Source organism: Chlamydotis macqueenii, chromosome 12 (assembly GCF_036417535.1).
Source record: "Chlamydotis macqueenii isolate bChlMac1 chromosome 12, bChlMac1.mat, whole genome shotgun sequence".
Taxonomy (NCBI): domain Eukaryota; kingdom Metazoa; phylum Chordata; class Aves; order Otidiformes; family Otididae; genus Chlamydotis; species Chlamydotis macqueenii.
The window spans coordinates 12,315,271-12,336,567 of NC_141567.1; the positions used below are offsets into that span (position 1 = coordinate 12,315,271).

Below are 21,297 nucleotides of genomic sequence, written 5' to 3' on the forward strand. Positions count from 1 at the left end.
AGGGAATCACATTACCTGAATGAGTATATTAGCTTCTGGAATTCTCCTTCTAGTTTTTGTGCTGAGTAGCACATACAAATGGTAAAGTTAAAAATCTACCTTTCCTGTGTATAAAAAGTATAGGACAAAGACCTATATCTGATACTTGGCATGTGAGATCACAAGTGCATTGTCCATGGAGCTTTAGAAAAATCAGATTGTATTTCATACGTACAAGTACACTCATCCATGCACACATACTTCTACACAAATGGACTTTAAAGCTGAAAGGCTTTCAGACTTGTGATTCAGATTTAATAAAGTATAATCTTTAATCCTTTGCATACATTATAGCAGTACGTTCTGAGTATTACTTCATGGCTAAATTTTAGAATAATTGCATTTGTTCAAACTTTAAATGTCAGTGGCCAATATTATATTGAATTCAGCTTTTGTATTACAGATTGAACACATGCTATGTTCTAATTCAGTGTTTTAAAATAAATACTTTCTAACTTTTCTTCGTTCTATCATCAGAGTAATTGAACACGTCGTTTCCTGCATGGCCATCCAATTCACACATCAGCAAGCAGTATATAGTTTTTCCTTATTTTTTTCCTTTTTTTTTTTTTTTACTGTATAGCATTTTGTGTGTTTAGATAGGACCCATCGTATTTAAAAAGCAGCGAGCAGAGTGGCACTGTAGAACAATGCCAGCTTCTACAGCATCAGAGTTTTTAATGATTCTTGTCTGTGTACCATTTAGCAACTGTTTCACTTACAAAGACTATAACTTTGAGCTAGTGAAAGATCTAGCATATGTCCCATATTAATACATTCAAAGGGCAATGACCAATATCAATCAGCTAAAGCAGTATGGACCAATTCACGTGCAGCTGCTTAATGCAAATGAAAAAAAAAAAATCATCACTTGCATGATCCTGTACGCTAAAGACAAGTATGTGCTTTTGCACATTCTTCTAATGAATATCAGATAGAGTTTTTATAGCTGTTCCTGACTACTTTGCCAGCTGCCAATGCTTACTTTTGTCAATATAGTTATGATTCTTCTCTAATTATTTTTTTCCATTTCTTCTGAAGTAATTTCCTCTACCTTCTTAACCAACAGGAGAAACAGTGTTTTGAGTAAAACCAAGAATCTCATGAAAAAGCTCAGAATGCTTTTAAAAATGAAAAAAAAAAAAAAGAAAAGAAAAAGATGACCTCAAACCCTGAAAACATGAAGACCAATATATGGACCACTCCTTCCAACCCCCACCAAAGTACTGAAAAACAGAAAGGGCCGTAAATGAGGCCAAGTAAACCAGAGTGTTATTGTCAACCATCACTGAAGCTGGAAGAAAATCTGCAGTGAGTCAATCTTGTATTTCTGTATTCTTTAAACACATAAGTTTATTATTCTACTTTATGGGTAGCTTGCTAAAGGACAATAGCTTTATACAGCTCAAATTAAGAGTTTGGTTTTTCAGACAAACATTTCTGTTTCCTACAGTAGCAATTATAGGAGACACTAGGAGTTGGCCAGAATGCTCAGTGCAATCTATAAACACTTATTCATACAACCACTGGGTGGACACTATATTGGAGCCAACTCTTATGTTCAACATTTCCGTTGTGAAACAAGTTTGACATTTCTGTCTGTCTCTCTTTTTTATAAAGGACAAATCAATTTGTAACAGGGAGACAGCAGTTTGCAACCAACTGTGCTCAAGATCAAAATGAATTAATGATATTGAAATAAATGTAACAGCACAGTAAAGAGCAACAAAGTGGAAATAAAGAGTAATATAAAATGGAGATCGGAGTTAGAAAGGCACACAAAAAGAACATGGATTAGCCAACAAATCTTCTCCACTTTTCCTAATTTCCTCCTACTAATTCTTTGTATTGTAGCAAATTGATCAGCTGTTAAACACATGCTCACCTCTGTTTAAAAAAGATTGCTATCTTTCGTGTTTGGTTTGAAGCTAATGTTATCTAGTCTTTTAGAAAATGATACTAGATATCCCTTTCAAACCATGTCAATTCTTTATCTCTGCTGCACTTCGTTGTTGTCCTTCTCAGATGCATCTCACATTTCATGTGGGCAGACAGTATCTCGGGATCTGGCGTCACTTCTGAAAAAACAGAATTACTGCATCTCTGACCTTCTCACAAGCTAAATGAAAATGTTTGCTTGCAACCTGAACATGTTCAGCAGAGGGCTTTATCAGCTCACATTTCTACACTTACAACTTATAGATACATTTATTAATTAAACAAGAATATAATAAATATTAGCAACATCAGTAACAATAAATATTTGTAACAAGAAGAGATATCAGTTGACTTTGGACATGAATACTCATGCACCCCTTCCAAATACAATGCTGCCCTGCAGCTGGGCTAACAAACCACGGCAGAAGGTCTGCAAAGCTCTGAGCTCTTAACATGCCATCGACTTTCACATGTCCCACGGGCAGTCAGCAGGTCTGACAGTCCTCAGTTCCAAGAGTAAAAGCTACCTCAGAGCAACTAGTCCAACCCACAGACTGCTCCAGTTGTGCTGGGATTGTCCCAGTATGGATCAGTCCAGAGACACAGAAATTAAAACACACTTCTGGGAATGGCAATGTGTCTTTGCGCTGCATATCAGGCAGAGTGTGACTTCTCAAGGTAGCCTTGCTAGCCTCCCACAACAGCCTACGTGCCATTCATAAACCTTGAAGTGCAGACAGGGCTCATTCCATTATTTTCGTCAGGCTAATGCTCAGGGCAGTCATGCCGGAATGAGAAAGTCCATCTTAAAGTCCTTTCTTTCTTGGCTTGAGACAGGGCCTAAAAACAAGCTGAGGCCTCCTGTTAGGATAACAGAGAGGAGTGGAGCTTTTTTTCCCCTCCAGCTGTCCACTGAAAGGGTCTTGTCTCCATACAAACCATTTAAACAGTCACAGAATCACATGCTGATGTCCAGATGTTATGAGAAATCACTGTCTTCACTTCTAAGCTAGTAGGCCATCCTTTCTCTTCTACAGAAAGTAAAAGATGGTACCACTGTCTCCTCTCCCTCTGTAAATGATGCCTATAGCCTGTTCCTACTCTTCAGAGATGCCCTAAGTTAACCGAAATGTTTAGATTGCAATCAGGATTCAGAAATGGTTGTTATTGAGTAACTCCCCGCAGAGCCAAAGCCTCAAGAAAAAGACAGACACAAATACCACAGAATGCTTCTAAACTTAGCAAATCTAAATTGGTTAGAAATGGGGGGGGCGGGGGGGAAGAGGTCAGAAAAGTTCTTTCTTGACAGTAAATTAATTCTGTCAAAATTTTCCACTCAGGTCCATGTTAGATTAAGAGTCTCTAGCTCTAAATGGGCTGTAGGATAAACTGAATCACCTTGTTTACTACTTTTTAGGCATTTCCAAAATATCGGTTAATGATACTTCAACCGAACTAGAAACAGCAGCTTACATAATTATGGATGGCCACAGATAAAATAGCATAGTGTCTCTACAGAAGACAAAAGAGAAGGCTAAAACAACTATCCATAAACTGATTCTGGCATGACCAGTGGAAGACACGAATACCATGATGCGATGGTTATTGCAGCCAGGCTGGAAACGTTGCGCTAGAAAGACTACAAAAAGTATTGATGAAGATATTAGACAGAACAATACAAGGGACTGAGACATCCACTTCATACATAAACAGATCTTTCCCCAACACTTAGCAAACTTGCAGTATGTACTGCAACATGTATTCAACTTTGCAGCAAGTTCTTTTTAGCATTCTGTATACCCCTGAATTGTGCAATCTCTTTGATGTAAAACATGTCATTTCTAGGTTTAAAAACCATAAAAGCAGAGTTATACAAAAACTATAGCACAGAGTAGATGCTTTGGAAATTTTATAGCATCCTACGTCTGGCTGAACTTACTCAATTGCCAGGGAAAAAAGCCCTTCTAAATCCAAGATTAGCACTCAGCCCTTGAACAGTAACATCTGTTCTCTTTAGAATTTAATTGCAAATAACAGCAGAGGATAAAAATAAATAAATTGAACACAGTTATATGATGCTAAAGCCTTTCTTGACAAATACTTAAAACAGAAATGGTGGAGCTGTTAATGCTAATTTAGATGGTTGTCTTGAAGAAGCTACTTCAGAGTCCATGTTTTTATTACCTGATTAGTCATGCACATTTTCCCTATTAATATTACTTCTATAAGTGAGTAAAATAGTTTTTTGGGTTATTAACTTAACTAGATTAATATAAAAACTGGAAAAAAAATGAGTACAGGACCACAAGTTGGGCATTAAGAGTCTCCCTGGTTATTTTACTGAGCTGTTCCAATCCGAAGTTCTCTAAATTATGTGACAGATCTTCTCCTGGAAAATGTTCATTCAACTCCAGTGCACTTCAGTATGTTGGTGAGAATTTGTCCCAGGACTATTTCACCACAGTACTGATCACTTGTTTAATAGATCATCATCACTGGAATTTTTCCTCTCTGTAGGAACATGAAACAGCGGCTCTGTTCTAGAGGGCTATATACATCTGTTTTGATGGGAGCTTCATGACTTGTCATTTTGGGTGAATTACCTGGCTTTTGAGGAATTTTTTAAGATAAGTCCATGTGCCCTTTTCCTCATTATTCCATGCTACATGTTTCCATAGATTTCTCTTCTTGGGGTCGTTGTGGACTACAAAAGATGAAACTTCTGCTTCTCCTTATATGCAACATTACCATGGTACAGCCTGTGCCCTGGTCACTACTCCGAGGTAAGGGAGAGTTGGACCTGCATCCCTGGAAATACATCTTTGCCTAGTCTTCCCTTCTGCTTCTGCATAAAGGATCTGGCTGAAACAGTCCCCAATACATACATTCAATTTGCTTAAAAATTAAGAGAAGTTTTGAGCATTTCAGCTAAGCCAATCTGTTTTTCTGCAGATTTGCATCTTCAAATTTATCTGCCTGGTAAAGGGCAACTGCTGACTGATCTGTGCCATAAGTTAGGGCACAAATCTTATGAAACAAAGATCTCTTGTCTTTTGAGTAGGAATTCCTTCCACAGCTTTTCACTCCGCGTCACAGTGTCTCTCTTTTACCCATTTGAAGAACTGAGAACTAACTTATCCTGAAGCTCTCCACTTTGCTTAATTTCACTGGAATTGGCCCATTGGTTCAGAAGTTACTAGGGCAGAAGGAGAGACTGCGTAGTCTGGTCCTGATCGGGGCTGAGCTACAACAGACAGGCAGATGCAGACAGTATGCTTTCACAAGGCTCATTTTTTCAGAAGGCCATTGCAAAAAACTGTGGGTACACAACTCAAGTTGATGCTATGCTGGCTGTATCTGGGGCAAAGAGGAGCCTGCCTACAGCACTGGAATACATGACAGGAATCCAAAATCCTTGTTACTGGATATTTCACGTGCTTTCAGCACACCTCTGAACCAGTCATTGGTATCTTTGTATCTCATCTCTCTTTATGACCCATTTACCTTTTATGCGATTATGAGCGAGGATCATAGTTTACTATAATTTTACAATTATCTAGGTCATTTGGACACCAACCCCAGTTAGACTTCTGAGCTGTTGTAATATAAATAGTTAAAAAATAATCCAAAGCTGGACTGTATTAAGTAGCTAATAGTTTATGTGGAATTAAGTGAAAAAACAGTAAAATGTTTTTTCATCACTGTATTGATTTATCATAGACACTTCTGGTGCAATACATATCTACACACACATCCAGGCCATTGTGCACAATAACTAAATATTTAAGACTTCTACTGCCTCTAATAAGAAAATGCTTAATAATGAAAACTGTCCATTTAAAAAAAACCCCAACTTTTCTGTTTCTTATTTAGTTGTTTTAGAAGAGGTAAAAATTTAAAAAAGTGTTCTAATTTGCTAACTTTATGCTTGCATTAAAATGCAGTCTGATCACTGTAATAATCAGCAAGATTCAGTCCGAACCTTGTTTCAAGATAATTGCCATCGTTTAGTATTGAAGAAAAATCTAACTTTTCAGCTCAAATTGAAAAGAATTTAAAATCACAACAGTACTTTCAGATTTTGCTCTCTAAGTAGTGTGGGTGAAACATCATGGAAAATTAAAATATATAGCAAAGAAATTTGCTGAGACAGTATTACATCTGTTACAAATTATTATTGTCTTTCGTTAGCAAGTCTTTAATATATTGTAAAGGTGTCAAACAATTTGAAAGAAATTACATAAAACTCTTTATAATTCTAAAAGATCCTATCTCTTCTAGGAATAATGGTGGCTTGCCTAAAATGAGCAAGACATTTTGCTTATGTCTCACTTTGTACTACTGAAGCATCACTACGCACAGAGAAACACTGGTTCTGCTGAAGTTCTCTGCAACCTTCCTACAAGGCTGAATTGCACCCAAGCAGTTGCTGGCAAGAAAGCTGAATATCAAGCTACCGGACATTCCTGTTCTCCGAAGTAGCGGCTCTCATGTTGTCAAATGGAAGTGGTTGTGAGCCAAAAGGTTGTCATCAGCCGTGTAAGAGGTAAACACAGGACTGCTTCAACTTATTTAATTGAAATGTTTAATAGATGTTAGTGCTGTCAACACAGAACTGGGAAACCCATTTCTCCTTTCCTGAAGACAGCGGACATTAAACAGAGGAAGATGATAGACCCCAGCTTCAGCTTCCCTCTTAACTAAAAATGAAGGCACTGAAGAACACCTCATAAATGCCTGCTCATTGCTTCCAATCTCCCTTCATTCAAAGTAGGTAATTGGTAAAACCAGCCAGCACTGTACAGGTGCAAATGCTGAGAGGACCCAATTCTAAAAGAATTTACATTAAAACCAGAAGTAATAATTGATCATAGTCTCTGAAGTATTAGGAAACTCAAAGCAAATGGTCATCCAAAACTACACTTTCGCAGTACCTTAACATAGAAAATACCGACTTCTACAAGTAAAGAGCTGCCATATATTACCAGACGAGTTACAGCCTTTCATCCTCTTAGCTACATGGACAGCAGAAGCAGCCAGAAAACCAAACTGAAATAGCACGACCAGTCTGCAAGAGAAGCTTCAGAATGTGAAGTTTAAATACATGCACCGGCTGGTGGTGAATGTCATCCCAACAGGCAGAAGAGCACGTACTGGGAAGCTAATCCCTGCATTGCTCTCATGTCTCAAAAGTGTCCACGTGTCTTCAGCCTGGGCTGCTGAACTCAGCTTCACAGACAGCTGAGTAGAAAGGGTACTTGTGTTTTTGGGAGGTTTGGTTTGTGAGGTGTTTTTGTTTGTTTTTCCTAAACTGGACTACTCCCCATCCCCCTTTCAAAATTAAATTATTTAAATCATAGCACATTCAATGGTTTTGTCATCTGATATTGCTAGGCTATATAATCTTACGTAAATCTCATTTGCAAGTTCATCTTTCTTGACCAGCTTTTTGTACAATGCTGAGGCACAAGATAGCTAGATAATATATTTCACAATTAGCAAGGTATCTCTTTGTATATCTAACACATCTACTGATAAATACTTCACAATGTAAAAAATACCACCCATTTAATCCAAATGGGTATTTTAAGGCTTTCATTAAAAGTCTTAAAATATTTCAGTTTTATAGTGCTTTTTACATTGTAATTAGGAAATTATTTTTGTAATTATTAATATGGTTCTTTGCTCCATTGCCATATAACTAATACTTAAGTAATATCCAAGACATTAGCTGCTATTTTATGCTATGAATATGTCATGACAAGTTACTCTTGGACTGACGAGGTGTTAATGAAAATACAGCAGAACACAGATCTTTGCGATGTCTTTATGATTAGCAAAAGACAGAAATGAGAGAGTAAAAACACTTGTTCAGCTCCAGTTTTTAACTGAGACACAGAAAATTACTAAAGAAGATGTGAACAAATGACTTGCGAATGCCCGATTTCTTTTAAAAAGAATTATATATAATTTTTCTTTTAAAAAACTCTCAGGTCTAGTAATAGACTCAAAAATACATTATTCAGGGATTATTTAATAAATAAATTTGACCATCTTAATTTTCTGCTCTGAAGTACCTCATCATCCAGTAACAGTGTGGGATGCTCATTTTCTGTGAATTTGAACTACAGACCCAGCTTTGAGAATCTGCTGAGTTCCCTGTTGATTGCAGATGTGGGAACAGCAGTGTTTTTCATTGCTACTCATGGCTGCTAAAACTGCCTATGTATTAATGATATGATGTGGCTCTTCAATTCTCTCCATTTTTCTTTCATTGTCTCCTTGCCTTCCATCTTAGACCGTGGGACTCGCTTTGAGAAACCTGGTCTGCTGGGGGCTGATGGGGTCCATCTGTCAGAGAAGGGGAAGAGCATCTTTGGTCATAGGCTTGCCAAGCTGGTGAAGGCGGCTTTAAACTAAAGTTGCCAGGGGAGGGGAAACTCAATCCATCTCACTCCTACCAGTTTGACACCAGATGCCCAGAGCCTGGAAAGGATCACAGGTCAGCAGGCGAGCACCTGAAGAGCAGCACAGAGGAATTCCAGCTACTCCAGCCAGCAAGTCAGTTTCACTGGGGGCTCGACTTAAATGCCCCTATGCAAATGCATGTAGCATGGGAATAAACAAGTGGAGTTAGAGATCAGCGCACGCCTGCAGGGCTGTGATCTTATTGGCATCACTGTCTCAAAGCTGGAGAGACATTGATTTGATGCATGGACCACTTGGCTGGATGGTCGCACTCAAAGAGTTGTGGTCAATGGCTCAATGTCCAAGTGGAGACCAGCAATGTGTGGCTTTCCTTGGGGCAGTACTGGGACTGGTGCTGTTTAACATCTTTATCGGCAATATAGACACCGGGATTGAATGCATCCTCAGACAGTTTGCCGATGAAACCAAGCTGTGTGGTGCGGTCAACACACTGGAGGGAAGGGATGCCATCCAGAGGGACCCTGACAGGCTGGAGAGATGGGCCCATGCAAACCTCATGAAGTTCAACAAGGCCAAGTGCAAGGTCCTGCACATGGGTTAGGGCAATCCCAAATGCAAATACAGGCTGGGCAGAGAATGGATTGAGAGCAGCCCTGAGGAGAAGGACTTGGGGGTACTGGTGGATGAGAAGCTCAACACAAGCTGGCAATATATGCCTGCAGCCCAGAAAGCCAACTGCATCCTGGGCTGCATCAAAAGAAGCATGGCCAGCAGGTCGAAGGAGGTGATTTTCTCCTTCTGCTCCACTCTCATGAGACTCCACCTGCAGTACTGCATCCAGCTCTGGAGCCCCCAACACAAGAAGGACATGGACCTGTTGGAGCGAGTCCAGAGGAGGCCACAAAGATGATGAGAGGGCTGGAGCACCTCTCCTGTGAGGACAGGCTGAGAGAGCTGGGGCTGTTCAGCCTGGAGAAGAGGAGACTCCAGGGAGACATTATAGCAGAACTACATGATCTTTAAGGTCTCTTCCAGCCCAAACCATTGTATGATCTTTAAGATGCTAGTGCTTGATGGATACAATATACATAAAGAAAGGATAATTTCTTGCCAGGAATGTTTTTCTCTTTATTTTTTGTAGTTTTATTTTTGTACTTTAGAGTGAAATATTCCTACTGTGCAGCCAGATGTTTTATAATCCTACTTTTATACAGCACAAAGGACTCAAATCCCAGGTAAAGTCTCTTCCACGATGACTTGAATGATGGGCAAATTCAGGCTTTAAAACCAGATAAGAGTTTAAGGCAAAAGTGAAGTGTGCTTTTGCTAAAACAAAACTGTTCCATCTAATATCATACATGTATAACAAATATACTAGTATTCCCGTACTAAAAAATGATGGCATATGTTTGTTACCACACTAGTATGGAAAACAAATGACATTTGTTAAATGTTCTTCTGCAACACAAAAAGGCAAAATATTTAAAACTTGGAAGCCTGCATGTAGTTAATCTCCAATACTTAAGCATCAAAATAAGAGCAACCTAATTCTATGAAGGGCTAGCAGCTTTACCATTTGTCGTACTAAATGTTTCAGGACCCTCTTTAAAATTCCAGATGCTTGCCAAAATCAGGAATCTTGCTGCAGGACTAGCATTTTCACTGAGAATGTGATTTCAGATTTGCTGTCCTCTGTATCTCCTCATTTGGTAAGAAGATTATCACTATTATATCATGGCAGAAGTTTGCCACTCTACTGATTCACAAAGACAGTATATTTAGAAAAGAGCAAGCACTTGATGCTAGTCTGCCTCTTCCTCCAGTAAGGCCAATGAGAGTTTTACTGCTGCTATTAAAAACAGAGAAGAACCCATGAAGAATATTTGGAAAAAAAACCCACAAAACAAAAAAAACCAACAATTCACTTGTGGAGCTGGATTAGCTATGCAATGGTAATAAGATAAGAAGAACTGATTCAAAATTACACATCAGAAGTTTGCATCATAAATAAGATTAGATGAACACACTACCTCTGTCCATATACACATCGTTATAACCACACTCTCTTTTCTAGGAGTAGGGCTGTCACCAGTATCGATGCTCCAGGTCATGTAATAATGCGAAGTGCATATCAGATGCACTTGCAAAGTAATTTTATTTGCTGGCCCTGGTATCTGCCCATAAAAGCCACTTGCTCTCCAAAACGGTATCAATAAGACTAGCAGGAGGCCAGCCACAACATATCCTGCCCTTTCTAATGTCAGAAAAGTTGTTCTTCCACTCTGTAAACAGCCGAATCCACTATTTACTCTTGAATGATGGGGTTAAATTTCCCACAGGGAAAATCAATACAAAGACCCATAAGGCAGAAGTACTATTGCAGTTAAAACACTAAATAGCTGCTATAAGGCAGTGGGGTTTCTAATGACTAGAGAGATGTGTTTTTAAAAGAAGTCTCTTGCTACCTTGGTACAGAGTGAAAGGAAAACAAGGCATCACATGCTGATGAGGAGAGGAGATTATTACATGGTTTCAAACAAGAAAAAAAAATAACAGAAGCAAGTCACAAAGATTCATGCATGATCATTATGCTGGCTATATTCAACTCCAACCTATACTACCTTCTGTTTTCATCCCTTCCTGAAATGGAATGCAGACAAACTATCCAAACATTGCCAACAAGAAATCACTCAGTCCCAGCGGGTAACAAAATCAAAACGTACACATCTGAATTAGCTACAGTTCAATAAGTTTGTGCTCAAAGGAATATGCATCCCAGTTTTGATCTAATACTATTACCTCGTATATCATATTACCTAAGGACATCCCTAGAATTCCTCTTCCAGAATATTTTTTTCATGGATTTGGGGATAACTGGACTCTGCGTTGTTAAATTCATTTCTGACTGCCAGGTCTGCAGTATTTGTGTGATCAGCAGGTCGAGGGAGGTCATTCTGCCCCTTTGCTCTGGTGAGACCTCACCTGGAGTACTGCATCCAGCTCTGAAGCCTTGTGTCCAGTTCTGGAGCCCTCAACTCAGGAAAGACACGGACCTGTTGGAGCTGGTTCAGCAGAGGTCCACCAAAATTATCAGAGGGCTGGAGCACCTCTCCTATGAGGACAGGCTGAGAGAGCTGGGGCTGTTCAACCTGGAGAAGAGAACGCTCCAGGAGGCCTTCCAGTATCTAAAGGGGGCTGATAGGAAAGATGGGGTCAAACTTTTTAGCAAGGCCTGATGTGATAGAACAGTAATGGTTTTAAAATAGAAGGAGGTAGACTTAGATTAGACATAAGGAAGACATTTTTTACACTGAGGGTGGTGGAACACTGGCAGAGGTTGCCCAGAGTGGTGGTGGATGCCCCATCCCTGCAAACATTCAAGGCCAGGTTGGACGGGGCTCTGAGCAACCTGATCTGGTCAGAGATGTCCCTGCTCCTTGGGACATGTTTGGACTGGATAGCCTTGAAAAGTCCCTTCCAACCCAAACCATTCTGTGATTCTATGATCTAGTTCTTTTCTGAAATCTCAAGATCCTGGAGAGAAGTGATTAAATGAGAACCTCTGCTTTCTTAAAAGAAAAATAAAATCCTAAACCTCTCAAGAAAAAGCCAAATATGAAGATGAAGTTATTAGCTCTTTTAGTTATGAGACAAGAGCTTGAAAACAATCACGACTATACCGTAAAAACTCAAAAGCCGGAATGCAAACAACTTGTATCTCGAGGGGAAAAAACCAGCAGAATTCTGATAATTTGGGGAATAATGTATATTTTTGAATACTTAGAATTGCAAGAAAACAAGCTTTTTCAACTTTGTCTTCTGGAAATACTGCAGGATACTAGCCTGTAGTCATGGCTGGGTTCTCCCTGACACTTTGGTGACTCTCCTTTGCAAAAACTAAAAATGCTGACAACCACAAACATTTTTATCCTATTCTCCTTTTTATATGCACTTTTGAAATTGTGCCTAGAAATTGCCATTAGTCTTTCTCACATAAGAAAATATTTCAAATGAAGAGTATCTTATACTAGACAGTGCCACAGTGCTTAGAACAGCAAGACTCAGATCTGTATGGAGAACATAGGAGCTGCTACTATAAACAGTCAGCCCTCATGAAAACGTTGGAATTTGCCATTCTGACTCTCCATCTATTCATAATCAGTATTTCTGGGCAAAAATCAGTGATATCTGCATCTCAGTTTAAAAAATAAAGGAAATAAATTTCAGATTAAAATAATCTGAGGTTTAAAGTGTTTTAATATTAATGGGCATGTAATGAGCCAGACAGAGATAGAGAAGATAGAGAGATCTGAAGATATCTCTAAAATTTTCGGTATTGCCTTTAAACTAGCCATATTTATTCTAAGTTTGTTCTGTTTTAAATTTTCCATCCTTCGGTCACAGCTTTCTCTTTTCAAGCACTTCTATTCAGCCATCAAAGACAAGCTTCCTTCACTGTCTGAATATCCACTCAGAGATTAAGCTTCAGGGAGAGAAACCACTATCATAAGCATTGACCACACTGGTGTTCTGAGGTTTTATGGAGTAGATCCAGTTCAAAATGGTCACCTGGAATGTCTGTGCCATCCTCCTTAATTCCTTTGTCTGGAAACTTCATTGTAACAGCAAAATTACCAGCTGTTTTTAGTAAATTTGGAATTCTAAATTTTTTTTTCCTTTTTTAAAAAATAAAAATATTTAAACAGATGAGAGACATTTGAACACTCCATGTCACTGTATTGTGCAATATGACTTCACTTCTAAGCAGTCTTAAACTGCTGTCCCATGTCATGTCAACCAACTGACACCTCCTATCAGAAACATTTTAATGAATCTTTTATTTCACATACTCAAGATTACACTTCTTATGTTTGATAAACAAATTTTTTTTTTCCTTACAAAGTAAAGATCAGTTGAGCTGCTGCAGATGTGAGAGTAAATGGATTCCTAATCAGGTACAAGAGTCTGATTTCTCTATGCACCTTCTCAATTTCTCCTCTCAGCGTCTTATGGGATATGCATTATCACCACCCCTGCTGATCTAAAGCATACACTTCTGTAATTTCTACTTTCTTTTACCTTAAGAAGGCACGAACAACAACAAAGTGGCATATACAAACAGCGTGTAAATCTGTTCAGGAAGTGTGAGCAAATATGTAAATTGCATATATCTATTACAATTTCTCTCTGCTTGCTTTTTACATTTGCGACCTGTTGAAAATCTGCATTATGCTGCTCATTCACCTTCTGGGTAACGTTTCCATCAATGATTATCTAAAATACAGTCATCTCAAATGGGTAACCAAGCAACCAAATATGCCCCCATTATGAAAGCCAGGGAACTGACTAAAATCAGGACAATTCATGCAAATCACTGTCTTCACAGTGAGACTCAGATAGTTAAAGAAAACTCTACACAAGTTCCATTCTTTCTATTATTGTTAGTGCCATGAGTATGAAACTACAGTATCTGAATATCATTTAACTTGACATGTAACTGGATGGATTGCTAAAAAAGATCCAGCAAAACCGTTCATTAAGTTGAATTTTAATTAAACCAAAATTTGTTCTTATAAAAGCCTACTTTCTGTCTTTTCAGTCCTTAAACTGCTGAGAAACAAGAAGCCTTAAGTATTCAATTCACAGACACTGCCATGGGAATTTACATCAGTTTTTCTTTTAGTGTGGCCTTCCTGGTAGCCTGAATGTTTCAAGGTGGAAGACAACCATGAAACAAATCTATGGTGCACCTGGAGTCACAGAAGCAGAATTAGAGAAAGTACAGTCTATTCATGGAAACCAGAGCTACAGACATTGAAGTTTGTAGTGAGAACCTGGTGTCTACACATTGTATTTTTGAGGTTGCTTTGCTTGAGTTGTAGTCTGGTCCCATAGGCCAAAGGCCAACTAGAAGCTAGAAGGCGTAAGGTCTACTTCTGCAGTGCACCCTCTGATTAGTTTCATGTAAAAGATGTTCAGTTCGCACTTCATAGCTCCTCTGTCAGCAAATCAAAGCACATGCGACTGGCAGATTCACTTCACATGTGTGCTTCTGAACTGAAATGCTAATGTAGTGGTACTCTGAGATACCCAAACTACTGCACCAGTACAGCACCATACTCAAAACATAAGCATCATTTTCCAGAAAAAACTGTCAGCATTTAGTCAAATAGTGTCCTGTGAGAATAAGCCATTTTTTAAGCTTACGACTTCTCCTTCTTGTTCTCAAATAATATTGCAACATCTAGACATTTTGACACTAGGCATGCCTCACGTCACTGTTTTTGTAGTCTATGTAACACAAATCTTTGGACTGTTTTATACAATGTTCTTAATCTACAGCCAAGTGAAAATTAGCCTAAGGTTTGTCTATTCATTGATTACTTCATTTTCCACCAGAGTTTGCTTACTTGCAGAAATGGGGTTAATATTTGTAAGCTCAATCATACAGTGAATTACTTGCTTATGGACTGGGCTGCCTACAATCAATGGATCACAGATTAAGTCATACTTCTTTAACTGATTAGAATAAGTATAAAAATAGATCTTTCCAGGCTTGCTCTCACTGCATATTTTTCAGGCTAGCTTCCAATTTCAATATGACAATTTCACAGAGTGAGATACTGTTCAATGTGGGAAAGCGATCACTGACAAATAAAATGATTTTCTCTTTGTTCATGGAGAACTAAAGGGAGTGGGATGAAAAAAAAAAAAAAGACTGCAGCAAATCTTAAAATTGATAGAAATTGCAAGGGAGACTCTTAAAATGGGTAGGAATTGCAAGGGAGACTTAATTCTGTATAAATATTAATATCAGAAACCTTGAGATTTTGTCCTCTCCAAGTGTCTACCTTATCACAAACTTACTTTTTATCATCTCTTATGCATATTTGAGATAATTTCTGCATAAAATAAGAGAAAATAGAACGCTATTTAGCAAATCAGGGTAGACTCTGGTCTTCTTCATGGGAAAATCTAAACCTTTGCCATCTTTAATCAGATCAAACTTTGCTTTAATTCCTGCTGTTTCTTAAGGTTTTAAGGGATGTGCAGAATCTCGCTGATAAACTCAGAATTAATTCAGAGTTCTCTGTTCTCTGAGCATTTTCATTCCAAGGGGATGGACAACTGGATACAGACATTTTAGGCAGATTAAATCGTTAAATAAACCTACTTGGTTTCTCTTTTCTATACTGATCCTGCCAGCCTTAGAGATTGGTTCAATGTGGATTTTAAGCCCTTTAGAAAAATCACACAAGTTCTTCTTTTAAACAGTATGGCAGGCAGCCATCTCTAACTATAATTACTATCTGCCTTTATCTCAGATGACAACCATACAAGACATCTCCTGGGTAAGTCCTAATAGTCAACATTTAAGCAGGAAATAACATGTTTGGAGTAAATCCTTCTGCGTCCTTTTAGTAAAAATGAAGAAAAAAATGCAAGAGAGGTCTTTAAAAAATAAAATTTTTAGATGTATGAATTTTTGCATATTTTATGTGCAAAGTATAATTGCACATTAGACACTTTATTTACATTTAAAAGACTGTATAAGTAGACATGATAATCACATTGCAGAGATTATTGAATGCTATGAGTCATTATTTACATACTGCTGAAGAAAACCTATAATTTTCCTCAAACGTAGTTGTTCTTTTCAGTCAGTTACAAAATTACAGAAATACCTCAGACTACCTACTTCCAGAACAGGTCCCTGTTGCAGAAATGAGCTCCCATGCTTAGATACATTTCTCAAAAATCCCCTTTTTGTCATTTTGGTTATGTATCCATCTAGATTCTAGCTTTATTAACATTATCAATGATGTGAACTACTATGTCTAGTCAAGACAAAACAAAAGCCATGAAGAGTTATTTACCTTCTTTAAGATTTTAGTGTCATGTGAAAGAAATGAGCAGTAGAGCAGAATAATATTTTTTTTTTAAGTCTGATGAACCAAAAGCCTGACTATTGGCAGATGCTGTGCCACTTTTTAGTTCTGCTGTACAATCTCATTTCCTGCTTCACGCCAATCATTGCACTGTCACTGTGCTAAAGCCTATTGGAAGCTTTTATTAATCAACTCAACAGTAAATTGGTTTGTGCAAAACAAAGGTTATCATGCAATAGCCAACAAAATTTGAAAAAACATAATTAAAAGTAATAATTTTTTTTTTTTAGGTCAGAAGTCAGTCTGTGCTGAGAGATGTGAACTTTCCCTGTTGTCTCCTCCCAGATTTTCCAAAGGGTTTTCCTTCAAGAAAAGGAAAAAAAAAGCAGAGCGGGGGGGGAAAGCTTATTTAAAAATAGGAGCACAAAGGATAGTGGAAGAACTCCAAAAGAGTGAAAACTGTCTTAGAAACTGTAAACAAAGAATGGTTATCAGTGGGGAAATACTTCAGGAATCCCATGGAAACAGACCAAATAATATTTTATGAATTGTCTCCTTGAAGCCACATTTTGTAGACTTTCAAATAGGCTTTGGAACCCATGTTCTTGAGATATGCTATCCATAATAGTCAGCTTAATCTTTCTCATAAGCTAATGGTCTAAAATAAGAGGAGTAAATCTGAATGCAATGGTTTAGGGATGCACTCTCAGTGTCACACTTCTATTACACAGCTTCAGCTTCACAGGTCTTACAGTTACCAACCCCAGGATCCAATTTATTTGCTTTGCCCAGTTCCTAAACTTTGCAGGAGTTCACAGGAACACTTCCTCCCTCACGCCAAGATGACATTGAAAGACTTTTGTGTTTCTTTTTTTTTTTTTTAAAAAAAAAAAAAAAAAAGAAACACAAAAGTGCTTTTCACGGTTATGTAAAAGTACAGAACATGACTGCTAAAACCCATTCCATACTGAACAGACGAGGCACAAGTTTGGGCAACTGCTGCTTCCATCCTAACCCCGGGACTTTCATTTGCCCGCAGGCAGCAGCGGGGCTGGGTGCTCACAGCCCAGGAAGGCCCTGTCACCTGCTGCTGCTTTCCCTGTCAGGAGAGAACGCAGCCTTTTAAACTTGTTAAATACACAGCTTTCATCCAAACGTGCTGCTACTGAAAAAGCAAGGATAACTTTGCTCTTTTATTAGTTTTTGTATTATGACATAATACTGTTACCCACAGATGTTTTCTAGTATCACATTATTTTTTTTTTAAAATACTTAAAGTAAGTTTCACAGGAATGAGGGAGCTGGACTTCAAGACATACATATTGAAAAAATTCTACGGTGGCCTCCAGTCAAGGCTTCCTTTACAACAGCCAGCAGGTAACAACACAGTTAGAGAGCATTAACACTATGAGTACGTAGAATACTCCACAGCTGAAAATAAGTATTACTTTTAAAGATAATGTGATTTCTACGAGTTCAAAAAAACCCCTTTGGGGTTTGATAAAGGCAAGATGCCAAGGGTTGTGCAGCCCAGTCTAACAAATACTGAAGAGATTAGGAAGACTTCAGCTTACTTGAGTGTTTTTGCTGACTACATCTTTGGTGATGGAATGGCCTCAGCTGTCTCCTTTGAATAACTAAAATTTTTAAAAGTAAGATCCTAGACAAGACCGAGCCAAGACATTAAGAATAGCTCCTGTCCTGGTTGCTCAGGCACTCTGAATTCGCAGAGGATTCTGGTCTGAAAAACTAAATAAAAAACCTGCCACATTTTTCACGTGAGTGACTTTGCACAGTCTAAATATCTCGACAGATATGAAACTTTGCTGCATGTATTTTTCACTGCAATGTGTATTATGCCAACTTGCCCTTTTCAATTACTGTTTTTATACTTTTTCTATTCCCTATTCTTCACAGGAGGGTGGGGGAGGAAGGACTGCTGTGTGTGCAATAAAGTCAAAGCTTAAAAGAGCTGCTACCTACATCGGGTACTCAACTGTGGTGCTATCACAGAAGCCTCTCTCAGAAAATCTCTCTCCATCAAACTAAACACAGCAGTCCAACATAAGGTTTTACAAAGATCATATTTTAGACCCACTTGCTCATTTCAATTGAGTAACATTTCTTTAAGAAATAACAGGGAAATAATGGAACTCTTTCCAGTTAGCTTTGAAAATGAACTGCCAGATAACATGAACAGAAGTGTTTACGACTTGCTTCCTACCATGCAGCTGCACAGTTACAGAAAGTTTGTTTTGATAATGAGTAACTTCACAGAATTATAACGTAAATGAATTTCAAGAATTACTGCAAAAACTTACCAAAAACTCTAGTACTGATGAAACTGATGTTCAAGCACAATCATATCTATTCTAAAACATGCAAGTTTCTTATTGCTGCTGACCTAGAATGAATTTAAAGCCTCCTCTCTTATACCTACTGATGACAGGGCCTCAATGACGATATTTCTTTGCCAAAAACCCCCCAGTATTATCCCAGTTAATGATCTCAAAAAATGCTGCAGGTTTGGTGGGCTTGTTTGTTTATGTTTTAGTTGTTTGTTTGTTTTTTTTTTTTTTAAATTTTAACACATATACAGTGGGAATTTACCCTCCCCGTTTTCTCCTGCAGGTTGATAACCTAAACCAGGCCCATGCACAGGGCAGTGAGCAGGCAGAACCCTCACCCGTGGACACCCAGTCCTCTCCAGCCCCAGCAGCTCAGGGCATCCTACACCTGCTACGCCTCTGCAAGGTACGGAACGGAGCCAGTCCTTCCCATTTCTGGCACCAATTCTGACCGTCTAGGGAGAGACCTCTTCACACAGCTGAAGCGTGTGTAATGTACTGCTCAGTAACCTTCCACAGAAAGGAAACAGCAAAGCAAAGGCAAACAAAAAGGTACAAAATGAGCAAGAGAGTAATTGCTGCTGATCCAAATGCTTTATCAGAAGAATTATGCTGGATAAAACTGTGTCCACACTGCTGTATATGCAACAAGTAAAACATACCCATCAAGACAGTAACTCCCCAAAATAATGTAAAATGCAAGAAGTGGTAAATTCTTCCAGGTAGCAGCCAAAACCAGTGCAGGATAAGAACAAAGACCAGAGCCTCTTACTAACCAAATACAGAAGCAATGTGTAAAATACTCTGTTTCTCCTCAGGACTCAAGACACCAGTGTTGTCATGAGTACTATAAGCTTTCTTTGCTACTAAGAGTCCTCATTTTACTCATTTTTCAAGCTGATGTTTCACAAAGCTGGTTAGTGCTGCCCAATCCCTGTCCACAGCCCCAAGCTGAAGCACGGCTTTCCTTTCTGCGCAGCTATGCCTGTCACCTGGCATCATGACCTTAAGTAGCACTCATGCATGCTGTCACACACTGAAGAAATACAATATCTTCTGTTATATCTAAACATAGCACAACTTAATGTAATAATACGCTACTATTTAGGTCACTGTAATGACAGCTACAGCAACATTTGATCATTTTAATACAAATTAGACATTATACAAAAATTCTGTGTTCATAAAAACTCATCAGAAACTTGCTGTAGAAAATTCCAAGGTTAAAAATCAAATTTGTCCTCTCCAATATGTTATTCCTTTGCTTTGACTGGGCCTGGCTGGGTTTGCTGTCAGGAAAAGGATGCAACTGAACCCTTCAAAAGTTCATCAGGCTTTTCATCTCCAATTTCTTGCAAAAAAAAAAAAAAAAAAAACAACCCACACAACATCATATTTTGGTTGTGTAAAGAGGTGTGCTAAGTATGTCATTATAGCTTGTGTGTTAATAGGACATTTTAACAAAACATATCTGTTTAATAGAACATTTTCAAATAAGGTCCAGTAAATAAAACACATTCTTAAAGTTATTTGCAAATAAATGGCACTGTCACATGAACTGACTAAATAACTATGTTAAGTACAAAATGAAAGTGTGATAGAATACACAAGTACTGATAGAGAAAACAGTTTTTTCTCCAGCAAAGCTCCTCAGCCACCAGAACTGATTTTCAAGCAGAGCTCCTCAGTTAAAGCTCTTAAAGGAAGTCATTTTAGAGGAAAACTGCTCTCTCTGTTATTACAAATAACAATAGATAGGCACAGACTGGACTGAATTTATAGCTGTGTATCACTCTTGGGACTTTGCTTCTGCTCATAAACAACTCAGATACACTCTCATGGTTTGTGCTGTTAGCAGAGCCCCGAGAGGGACTTAAAACTTCGTATTCATGTAGCAACTATCTGTTATGCTATATATTTTAGATGATGAAATTAACACCCAGGAGATACATTCCGAAACATTACATGGGGTTTTAGCTCTGTGACTCCCCTTGATTTGAATGGCACATGAGGTTAAAACCTTTGCAAACCTTTGAGAATTTAGCTTAAGATACTTACCTCAGTGGCAATAACACAAATATTAAAGTCTAATGCTCCTCCCTGAAGCACCATTGCTTTATCCATGTTCTTGATGCTGCAATCTTAGTCCTCCTGAAGAAAGCTCTTTCCCTCCCTATTCATCAAATTATTCAATTAAAAGCAATAGGACTACATGCATAAAATGATGTTATTCAGTAGAATAACAGTGGCAGCATTACTACACACATGCATAGAGTCACTAGAATTGTCTTCTGAAAGATTATCAGCTGCAGTACTCGCATAGTACACGTAAATTCTACAGAAGATATGTTTTGAATTAGATTATGCATCTCAATTTGCAAAGGGCTATTGTTTGCCAGCTCATGGAAATTAACAGCCTGAAACCTGTATTCAACCATGACACGATTGCTTCGTTTTTCTGGGAGCAGTCCTAAGCCAAGAAAACAATGTCTGTAAGGCACTCAGAAATGTCAAAACCAGTGTTAGGATAACAGTAAACAGCAACGTGATGACTTCTTTAATCTTATGACACTGTGCTACAACAAAAACAATGGCAAAACAAACATCACAAGAACAAGGGAAAAAACCCACATTGCCCTTTTAAATAAATACAA

General features: G+C 38.3%; 1 protein-coding gene across 2 annotated transcripts in view; it reads right to left on the minus strand.

Annotated features, from left to right (window-relative positions):
• The window catches only part of SEMA6D (semaphorin 6D), a 225,215-nt gene that overhangs the window by 155,754 nt on the left and 48,164 nt on the right, over positions 1–21,297 (minus strand). The gene's annotated exons all lie outside the window — the stretch shown is intronic.